The sequence below is a fragment of the Propithecus coquereli genome, unplaced genomic scaffold, assembly GCF_000956105.1.
Source record: "Propithecus coquereli isolate 6110/MARCELLA unplaced genomic scaffold, Pcoq_1.0 Scaffold703, whole genome shotgun sequence".
NCBI lineage: Eukaryota > Metazoa > Chordata > Mammalia > Primates > Indriidae > Propithecus > Propithecus coquereli.
Window position 1 is genome coordinate 54,293 of NW_012153097.1, and position 11,407 is coordinate 65,699.

Consider the following 11,407-nt stretch of genomic DNA (forward strand, 5'->3'; position numbering starts at 1 on the left):
GTTTTTTGCAGGGAACACTGGCCACGTTCCCCACAAATATGTATAAAACCAAACTGTAACCCAACCTCTGCGAGTCCACTTGCTCAAGGCCTCTTGGGCGTGGCTCCAGGTCATGGTCCTCAAATTTGGCTCAGAGTAAATCTCTTTAAAATTACTTTACAGAGTTTGGTCTTTTTTTCCGTTGACACTCCAAATCTAAATTATGATTCCAAACAACAATTCCTAGGAAAATGTGAATGGAAAAAAAGCCAAACTGTGTAAAATAATTTTAATGAGATTTACTCTGAGCCAAATTTGAGGATCATGACCCAGAGCCACGCCCAACGAGTCTTGAGCAAGTGGACTCGCTGTGGCTGGGTTACAGTTTGGTTTTATATATTTCAGGGAGACAAGGGTTACAGGTAAAGTCCTAAACCAATACATGGGAGGCATATGTTGGTTTGGCCTGAAAAGGTGGGCCATCTCGAAGGGGGGCTTACAGGTTATAGATTTGTTTAAAGATTCTTTGATTTGTAATTAGTTAAAGACATGAAGCTCTGTCTAAAGGCTTGGAATGTTTTAACATAAGGAGCTGTTTATCAGAGATAAGCCATAGGACATGTATTTATTGTGTAAATTGAGGACCTGCAGGTTTGTCTTGCATGCCCTTAGGCCTGTTAATGGGTTACAAAGGATGTCCCCAAGAAGGGATGGGGCATGATGAGGCATGTCTGGCCTCCCTCCTTGGGGCAGGCAAATTAGTTTTAGAATATCCCCTTGGCCAAGAGGGGGTTCATTCAGTCAGCCAGTGGGTGGGGGGAGCCTTAATATTTTATTTTAGTTGACACAGGTAAAGTCCTAAATCAACACATAGAAGGCATACATTGGTTTGGCTCAAAAAGGTGGGACGATTCAAAGCAGGGGCTTACAAGTCATAGGTGGATTTAGGGATTCTTTAGTTGGCAGTTGGCTGAAACAGTTAGGTCTTGTCCTAAAGGCCAGGAATCAGTGTAAAGGAATACTTGAGTTAAGATAAGGATCTTCTGACTTTTATGTGATGCTTTACCAGAATCAGGTCGAAAAGTAAACCACATCATAAAAACCTGTTTACTGAGATTTTTATCATTTATAGGTGTGTCTCACCAGGCTCCCTTAGAAAGGAATTTTTTGGGCAAAGGAAAAGATCAAAATTCAGTCCTCAGGAGTCTTTTCCTCTCCAAACTCACCTGGAACTTAGTCTCAGTAATAGATAGCTGGCAGCAGAATGAGAAATATTGATGTTTTGCTCCTCCTAAGAAGAAAGCTCACTGACTGGAAGCCTGGGGGAGAAGGAATTTTGTGTTCTTTGCTATGGCAATCTGTAGTATAGTCTCTGCCTAAGTGAGCTGGGAGGAGACTTTGAGGAAGCAGTCTTTGTTCAAATACCAAAAACTATACGTTTTGTTGTCAAATTTTCATAGACTTTAGTGAATAAAGGATTTTATTCATTCCTGTATGACATTAGGATGATTTCCAGAGGCTTTAAATGCTTAAGTTTTTGAAATAATTTTTAAAAAGTTTCATTGAGGAGTTGATCTGCAGAACTCATATGCCATGCCAGAATATAATGTCTTTATGAACACATTCACCTTTTTCTTAGATCATCTTATCCAGTTCCATATACTGAAATGTCATCTATGAATAGAAATCAGATTTATATAAGCCTTGGCTTTTTATCCAAGTTTCAAATTCCAATATATAACAGCTTACTTGACAAATTCATGTGGACATTTAATTATCATCTCACCAACTATGGCCCGAAAGAATTTTTTTTTTTTTTTGAGACAGAGTCTCACTATGTTGCCTGGGGTAGAGTGCCGTGGTGTCATCCTAGCTCACAGCAACCTCAGACTCCTGGGCTCAAGCGATCCTCCTGCCTCAGCCTCCCGAGTAGCTGGGACTACAGGCATGCGCCACCATGCCCGGCTAATTTTTTTTTTCTATATATTTTTAGTTGTCCAATTAATTTCTTTCTAATTTTTAGTAGAGACGGGGTCTCGCTCTTGCTCAGGCTGGTTTTGAACTCCTGAACTCAAACAATCCGCCCGCCTCGGCCTCCCAGAGAGCTAGAATTACAGGCGTGAGCCACCGCGCCCGGCCCAAAAGAATTCTTGATGACTTTGACTTCCGAAATCCTAAATCTGGTCTCCTGAAATCCTCAACATATCTTTTAATAATACACCCATTGTTATGGTACGGAGTGCGAGAAGTGACCACTGAGAGACCAAACTGAGCCAAATTGTGAGTCTTTATTAGCTGGCCAGTGACTACCCTCTGCACCACTGAGAGGCAGCAACACAGAGAGCAGCCCTGAGCCGAAAAGATGAGAAGACTTTATACTAATTTGGAGGGGGGGCTACATGACATTAAACACGACATAGTGGAACAAAAATAATTACATCATGCATTCCATAGCTGCGGGGTCTGGGACCTGCCTCAGACCACCTGCCTGGCCACGTGACTGGTTACAATCTTTGAGCAAGCAAGGTTACAGAAGCAGATAGCGTCAGTTAAGACAGGGAGCGTTCTTTCCTGGGTTAGGCAAGTACAGTAAATTCTAACTGCAAGCAGCTGGTGGGTTTACACAATTAGTTACAAGGTCATTGCTTACAGAGTACAGATTTTTCTATTAAGGGCGAGGTTTACAAAGTACAAGCTTTATTCTATAGACAGGAATGAGTCTTGAAACAGCATTTTCATAATAACTTTTCATATTTTTGAGGCCTAGTACTACACCATTCCTCTAACTGCATAAGCAAAAACTCAAAATAAAAAAATTTCTTTTTTTCTCCCCACATCCAATTTATGTATACATTCAATAAATATTTTTGAATGCCAGGAATTGCTCATGGTACTGAGCAGTGAAAAAACAAGGCAAGTCCCTATTCCCATGGATCTTACTTCCTAGTAGGGCAGTCAAAATAAATAAGTATATAAACAAAAACATAGAATATCTCGCACACTGACCTGTGCTTTAAAGTACATTAAATTATGGTAAGGAGATAGAGATTATTTAAGACAATTTGAGCAGAGTCATGAAGAATATGTACATACCAAAAGAAGGGTGTTTTAGGGGAAAAAACAGGTTGGACAAAGGCCTTGTGTTGGGAACATGTTTGATTAGGGAACAGTGAAGAAGTCAGTGAGGCTGAATTGGACAAAGCAAGGAAGAACAAGAGGAAATGAGTCAAAAACGTAGTGAAAGGCCAGGTGCGGTGGCTTATACCTGTAATACTAGCACTTTGGGAGGCTGAGGTGGGAAGATCGCTTGAGGTCAGGAGTTCAAGACCAGCCTGAGAAGAGCGAGATCCCATCTCTACTAAAAAATAGAAAAAAATTAGCCCAGCAACTAAAAATTGAAACAAAAAATTAGCCAGGTGTGGTGGCTCACGCCTGTAGTCCCAGCTACTCAGGAGGCTGAGGCAGGAGGATCCCTTGAGCCCAGGAGTTTGAGGTTGCTGTGAGCTAGGCTGATGCCATGGCACTCTAGCCCGGGCAAACAGAGTTAGACTCTGTGTCAAAAAAAAAAAAAATGTAGTGAAGGAGATCATTTAGAGCCATGAAGGACATTGTAAAGTACTGGTTTTTACTGTATATGAGATGGGAAGCCATTTAAGGGTTTAGGCTTAGAAGGAATGTAATCTGATTAATGTTGTAATAATTCACCCTGGTGCTATTATAGACTACACTAAGCTAAATAAAGCAAGACTGGAAGTAGAGGGTCTATCAAAAAACTGCTGCTTCCAGGTGAACGGTATGGAGCATGAACCAGCTGGTATCAGTTGGTATGATGAAAAGTGGTCAGGTTTGGGATGCAGAACAAAGTTAGAATTGGCAGGATTTGCTAATCTTCCAAATTTATCCTGAGTCAGTTTCCTGAATACTACCTCCCTGCTGTTCCATATCACCATCATCTTTTACTTAGATTATTTCCAGAACCTTGGTTTCACTGCTGTTACATTCTCCACTAAGCAACCTTTTAAAATACAAAGTTCTCTTAAAACATGAATATAATCCCAGATATTTGCCTTCCATTTCTCTCCCTTTTTCTTATAACAAAAGCTAAAATCCTCATCATGCTCTGTGATATCACACATTGTTGTAGTGTGGAGGGCGCGAACAGACCATGAGAGAATTTAATGGAGCCAAATTGAGAGTCTTTATGAGCTGGCCAGCGACCACCTCTGCCCGCGTAAAAGCAGTACGAGAGAGTGGTACCAGTCTTTAGCTTCTACAGGAATTTTATACTAATTTGAGGGAGGCTACGTGCCATAGAACAGGTACTCTAAAACAAAGGAAACAAAGGCAGAATGTACAATCAATATTTCAATGACACAGAGTCCTGAGGTCTGGCTGTTCTCACAGATCTCTGGTGCCCAAAGACAGATTACAATCTTTGAAGTAAAGCACAATCTAAGTTATAGATTAAACACAGACCATTTTTCCCATTATACATTGATCATAAGTTGAACCCTTGACATATTTCGCTTAGGGCGATCAGGCCCTGAATTCTAACAATTGCTAACCGCAAGCTTTGTACAGAAGCAAATAGCGTTTATTAAAGTTCCCTAGCAACTATAATTGCATTATGCCTTTTTATTCATTAACCCTTCAAAGCATCTTAGCTCACTACAACATGAATAATGCAGACCATTGCTTTAGCCTCTTCCGTCAACATCCTTCTGACCCTTTGCTCCTAAAATTTCAGCTTTCTTGCTTTGCCTCAAACAAACAAGTTTATTTTCACCGCAGTGTCATAACAGTTGCCATTGTGGTCACAATGACCTACTCCCAGAATACCTCCCTCCAGGCAGAGGTGAGTGCTGATGGGAAGGCTTTTCACAGTGGTGTTCATGGGAAGGTGCTGATGGGAGGCCCTGTTAGAGTATAATCAGTTCTGCTACATGTAATAATGCATTACTAATCACCAAGTTGTAAAGTTTTTGGATGGGCAGCGGCAGAGAAAGAAAGATGAGCAGAGTGAAAAGGGCAAGCAAGGAGGCTTTATTGGGGGAGGAGAAAAGAAAGTGCTCCCAGGCGAGGTTCACTGGTCCGGAGAGAGGGGGCCAGAGAAGTCCCGCCCAGAAGTGTTGAGCAGGCTTATAAAGGTTTTGGAGTTGGGGGATGGGGGTTTCTCTTTGGCGTGAACTTTTGGCGCGCAAAGTGGAGAGATCTTTGTTACAGTCCAGGGTGGGACTCCTGGGCTCCTCCTTTTCTCTAGAGAGGGGAGGAGTGTCCACCACCAGCCTTACACAAGTATTTACTACAAACTGTGTAAAAACAAAAACAAAACCCCACAGGGCTTATGCAAAAATGGGGTTAGAGGAACAATATTCAAAAACATTATCAGCAACATATTAAAAAATATATAGAATCTAATAAACCAGTAGCACCATTTATATCTGTGAAATTGTAAATACCTAAATACTATGATAATATGGCATTTTACCATTAAAGATATCAGAACTTTGCATGTGACAGTGTGTACCACTCCAAAAGCACATCTACATGCCAACTACTCTGTGCAGAGATGAGAGCTACAGAAATAGACAAATAGCAAGGGAAAAAATAGAGAAATAGAACAGAGAACAGAGAGGAAAAATACAAAGTAACTTGAGAGAAAAGAGATAAAATTAAAGAAAGAAAGCGTATGGGACTGTGCTCCATTGTCTACGGGAAGGGTGGCAGCTTCTAGTTATTGTGAAGTGGTGGAAGAAAGTTATTTGATGTCACATGGAAAGTTGTAACAGCAATTGTGGATGGGTGTGTCCTTTTGAGATGTGTGTGTGTGTTTATGTGTGTGTGTGTGCTTTATGTATTCCTACACCTGTAGGTTCAACGAAGTACAGTTTTCTGTCCTACAAAATCACAAGTATTACATAATTCACACTGCTCAAATTTTTCCCTAATATATTAATCACATTAGGACAAATTTGCATTTTCAAAATAAGCATTATAAAAGAACTAACTGCATTTAGATTTTTACTTCTTTAGATGGAGAAAAACACAAAATGTATCCAAACCACACAGGTGCCTTCAGTGCTATCTTCCGAAACATTTTTGCTCAGTGAGGCAGTCTGCAGGAGGCCATGTGTTTCATGTAAACAGCTGGAAGGGGATATAACTGAGCAAAAACTGATGTGATGATCTTTTGAATCATGTTAAAAGCAAAGTCAATCAAAAGGCTTTAAACCATAATTTTCCAAAATCTCTAACTTAAATTTGATCATTGGTTATTTTTTTTGCCTAAATTATTTACATGTGTAAACATCAGAAAAAGATTCTAGTAAATGAATCCTAACAAACTTCTCACAGGATTTGTCTCTGTTTTGCATTTCAGAAAAGCTTCATGAAGACCTCGGTAGGTAATGTTTTTCTGTGAGCACAGATATGCAAACGTATTTGCAAGCAATTTCTCATTTCTACCTCATTCTTTCAGGAAGGAGAAAACTCCTAGGAGAAGATGATGAAAATGGCCAAACCCAGCCCCACCCCAGGCAGTTGCCTCTTGACTTCTTAGGTCTTTCTTTCCTGTTTACTTACAGCTAAATTTTGTTTAGAAGCTATAATCTTTTTCATTTTATTTCAGGCTTGAAAATTGCTCAATGCTATGCAGTAACTAGGGACAGGAGTATCTGGATATTGATTTATAGTGTTAGCCAGTGCACTGGGCTACCAGAGCAGGTGTGCGCGCATGCGCGCGCGCACACACACACACACACACACACACACACACACACACACACAGTCCTTTCTCTCCAAGCCTTACATTTTATGATGTTCGTTGTTGAATAGTTTATAGCTAAAATATTAGCTAACTTAATTGCTATACATTTTAGTAGCATTTTAGAAAGTCCTTACATCCGTGGCTTTAGTTGGCTTAAAATAGACTTCTGTCTATATGAAAGCACTTTTAGGAAAAGTAATTCAGTAAATCTAGTTAATTTCATCAGATAATTTAAGGCATATTTTAAATTTGTCTAAGCATTCAGATTCAAAGTAAAATATATAATTGTATTTATTCTTAACTCATAGTTTGAATCAGAGAGATCTGGACTTGAATCCAAACACTGATCCATATTAGTTATTATAGTTAGACAAACTTCTCTAAACCTCTGGTTTTTCAACTACAAAATAAACATAATTCTCTATCTCATTTCCTTGCTATGAAAATTAAATATGCATAAATATGCTTCAAATATCCCTAAGCACATAGTAAGTGTCGAAAGTAATATCAGTCCTATTAAAAATTATTTTAATTGCAAAAATTTACATGTTTAAATACGCATTCTTTTCTTGCTGGACAAATCTCAATTCTCATGTTCTGTGGCACTTGGGTTGATGAATGAAGACTATATGAAAAGTGTGACCTTAGGAAAAAAAGCAGCTTCTACTTGAGGAAAGCCAGAGGAAGAGCCCAAACAGAGGAGGGCCCTTTATATATTGTATTAATTATTACTGATTGTTGTTGATCACACCCAAGACTGACAAGATGTTCTTCCATAGAGAATATTACTCTAGATCCAGACACTGCCCTCCCGTACCTCTAAATTGCTAAAGGCAACAAAATTGTGAAAGGAGGTTATATTTTTCAGGAACTACCAAAATGTATGCAGTGGTTTGATAAGTGGTTGGTGTATTTGTGCATTCTTTTATGAGATCTGACCCAAATAAAAAGTCAACTTTTTTCTAACACTTTGTTTTCTTTATTTCCTACATTAGGTAGTGTCTTCTCTTCTCATCAACCTAAGTGTTCTTTGTTATATGGTAAGAGGACGTTGGACATCAATTCCTGGAATGCCACATTCTTTTTTTTTTTTTTTTTTTTAAGCAAGACAGGTTTGTTTCTCTCTCGAATATAAGTCTGGAGGAAGGCAGGCTGGGGCTGGCATGGCCATTGCAAGGCCATAAGGGACTCAGGCACTTGTGTTTTTGCTCCACTGTCCTGGGGGCATGGCTTCCTTCCTGGAGGTTGCAACAGGGTCCCAGATTGCTGGTAGGGCTCCAGCCTTCAGCCTGTAGGATCCAGACAGCAGGAAGGCAGAGGGAAAGGAAGAGCAAAGGGGCATCTTTTCAAAGGGAAGTCCCACCCCCACTAGAATACCACATTCTGCTTCTTCATAATATTTTAAACTTTGAGGCTGTTATCTCCAAAGGGATCTCACTCCATAAGTGGCTTTTTCTCCCTCTTGTTCTTTTTTTTTTTTTTTTTGGTTTTTACTCAAATGTCATGTACAATGGAGCCAAAATTTTGCATTCTCTTCCTCTCCCTCTGAAAACTGAGCAAAATTTTATCCTTCCTTTTTATACATTATTTTCAAGTCTATCTATCTTTTTCTCTCTTGTGGTTGTTTTCAGGATAAAGTGCTTTGGAATATCCGTCCATTCATTTGACATTTTTATCAGTAAACATGGTCTATGGCCTTTTATCTCCCAAAAATGTTTTCAATTTTGTCAATTTGAATCTCTAGGCTAAATATTGTTTGTATGTAAAATTAAGGTGGGTCATGCAAAGTCTATTGTGGTTGTAGACTCCTAGAATTTCAATCACAAAAATTATTAAAACTGAATTTTTATTTGATATTAAGAAATTATATTTTATTAGGTATGATAGCAATATATTTTTTTGATTTATTAGGTATAGTTACTAAAATACCTACAAACTAAATAATGTGATCTGTTATATTTACTTTAAAATGGCACTAGGATGACTAAAATTGTTCCTTAAAATAATGGCAAAATAATAAACTTTTTGGAAGCTTTTCAATTGGTACTAATCGTGATGGGTTTTGCTATTTAATTTTCTCTACTATTGTGTAAGACGTTTGGATTTCTATTATAATGCATAATAATGTATAATAAAATACATAAATATTTTTATAAAAATGTCTAACATACTGCTCATTGGCCCTATTCCATAAGGAAAAAAGGCAAACATCTTCCTGCACATTGTAGTGATGAATTTTGGGTTCATCAAGAGATCTGGCTGTGACAATTGTGGGTGAATGGGTGGAGGACGGTGCAGCATTAGAATTGAGAAGAGAGAACTCTGAATGTTCCTCCAATTATGGACAGTGGTGCTACCAAAAATCTTTGTGCAAGATTGTCTTTGTGGGTGTTACTGAGAAATGTCATTCTTACCTAATGACACCACTACATTTTCCTAACAATCTGTGAATTAGAGCAGTGTGCCCTCTATAAGTTAAAGGGGAAAGGCCCCTGGCCTCATAGCATGTGCTCTGTGGCCACAGGCCCATCAATTTTCCCCCTGTGTGATATGCCAGGCCAACGCCCGGGTGCTGAAGTCTTCCTAAGGCACAGGGCAGAGGCCTGCAAGTCCCTTACCCACTTCTATTCATGGGCTTCATGGCCCTTGTTCTTCAGCTCAGCCCTGAGCCCTCCACTGTTTTGTGCGGGCCACAGGAAGAGGAGGAGCTGGTGCTGTGCCCACTAGTGCCCTCATTGATGCCCCAAATCTTAGCTGTTGAGTTGGTATGTGGGGGCCATTAATTTCTGGAGGCCCTGGATGCACTTATCAGAATTCAGGCACCTTTCAGAAACCTAGGCCTCACACCCAACCTGCCTAGTCACAGAAATTACGTTTTAAGTATATATGCCATGGTTTGTAGTGTATTTACAGAGTTATGTAACCACAATCTTGAGGTTCCCTCCACCTGGGGCCCCATCATTCTTGGTTCAGTATATGATTTCTGGAAGGGGGATGGGCCACCACCAAGTAGCAGGTGCAAGTAGTGGTCTACCTGCAGACATTTTATGCTTGCATACCCCTGCTCTCCCTTAGGGAATAGTCTCTCCCAGTGTTGGGCCTGAGGAAAGGTGATGTTAGGGAGGAGGCTGTTCCTTTGCCTCTGACAAGAAAGTGTAGTTCTGGCCCATCACCTAACTGATGTCAAGGGAGTCAGAGCCCTCAGAGCTGCACTTCAATGTGGCAGCCACTGGCCACATGGGGCTACTGAATCCCTAGAATATGGCTGGTCTGAACTGACATGTGTTATGATTAAAACATACAATGAATTTCAAAGATACAGTACCAAAAGTATTAATACTTCATTAATAATTTTGATCAAATACGAAAACAATAATATTTTGGATATATTGGGTTAAATAAACTATTATAATCAATTTTACTTGCTTCCTTTTCTTTTCTTTTATATGGATATTAGAAAATTTTAAATGACACACACGTCTCACATTTTATTTCTATTGGACATTGCTTCATTAGAGGAGTGCCACCATTTTCAAAGATCAGGCTGCCTCCTCAAAAGACCAGAGGCCAGGTTACAAAATCTCAAACTTTAAAATAATTGTCATCATGTTGTTTTCATTTGTGAATAACATATATATTCACTGTATATATATACACACACACACACACACACACACATACATCTATATATATGAATAAAATCCATAAATGGATACAATTTATATTCAAAGTTAAAAACAAATGTTTCCCAGGCAGAGAAAAGTCCCAGAACAGGGGCAAAGGCCTGTCTAAAAAGAGTAACAGCCAAGAAAAAACCTGTTATTCTGGCCTCATTCAGCCTCTTGTCTTATGGCATCTCCTGTCACTCCTGTCCAGAGGGGCGGGGCCTGAGGCCCTATCCTATGAGAGACTCTGCATTGAGAAATGCCCAATCAGATGCGCAGCCAGAAAAAGGCGGCAACTTCCGGGATCTGACGCGGCCTTTGTCTCTTGCGCCGGGGCGCTGAGCTCGAGTCCTCCCCTACTGTTCCATCTCTGGGAGGGCCCAGGTGTCTCTGAAGCAACCTCTGCCACTCTGTGACTTGCAGGTAATGGGAGATCCATAGAGAGGACACCTAGACACTCCAGAAGCTGGAAAATGGTGAGTGTGTGGGGCTGGGCGAGACCGGGCCTTTCCTGCTTCAGCTTGGGAGTCTTAAGACTAGGACTGAATGCAGTTCACCACTGGCACATCTTGGCCCTCAGTCCCCTCAGGCCACAGGGTAGGGTGGGGCGGGTAGCTGGGACCCTGTGTGCCCTGTTCTGTCCCTGAGCGGTTCCTTTGGCCCTGGCCCAGAGCCCTCTCTGGGTAGCCCAGCGCCTGCAGTACACGTTTCCTTCAGTTTGTGCGGCAACGACGGGAGTGTCCTCAGGAAGGAATCCCAATTCTTTGTGTGGCGCTCGTGCGTGGGAGGAGCTGTGGTCCGTGGTGCCCTCGGTCCTTCCTATCTCCTGGTAAAAATAAACTGGGGAGCCATTAAAATAGCAAAGAGTTTTTTGTTTTGTTTTTTTTTTTTGAGACAGAGTCTCGCTCTCTTGCCTGGGGTAGAGTGCCGTGGGGTCAGCCTAGCTCACCGCAACCTCGAACTCCTGGGCTCAAGCGATCCTCCTGCCTCAGCCTCC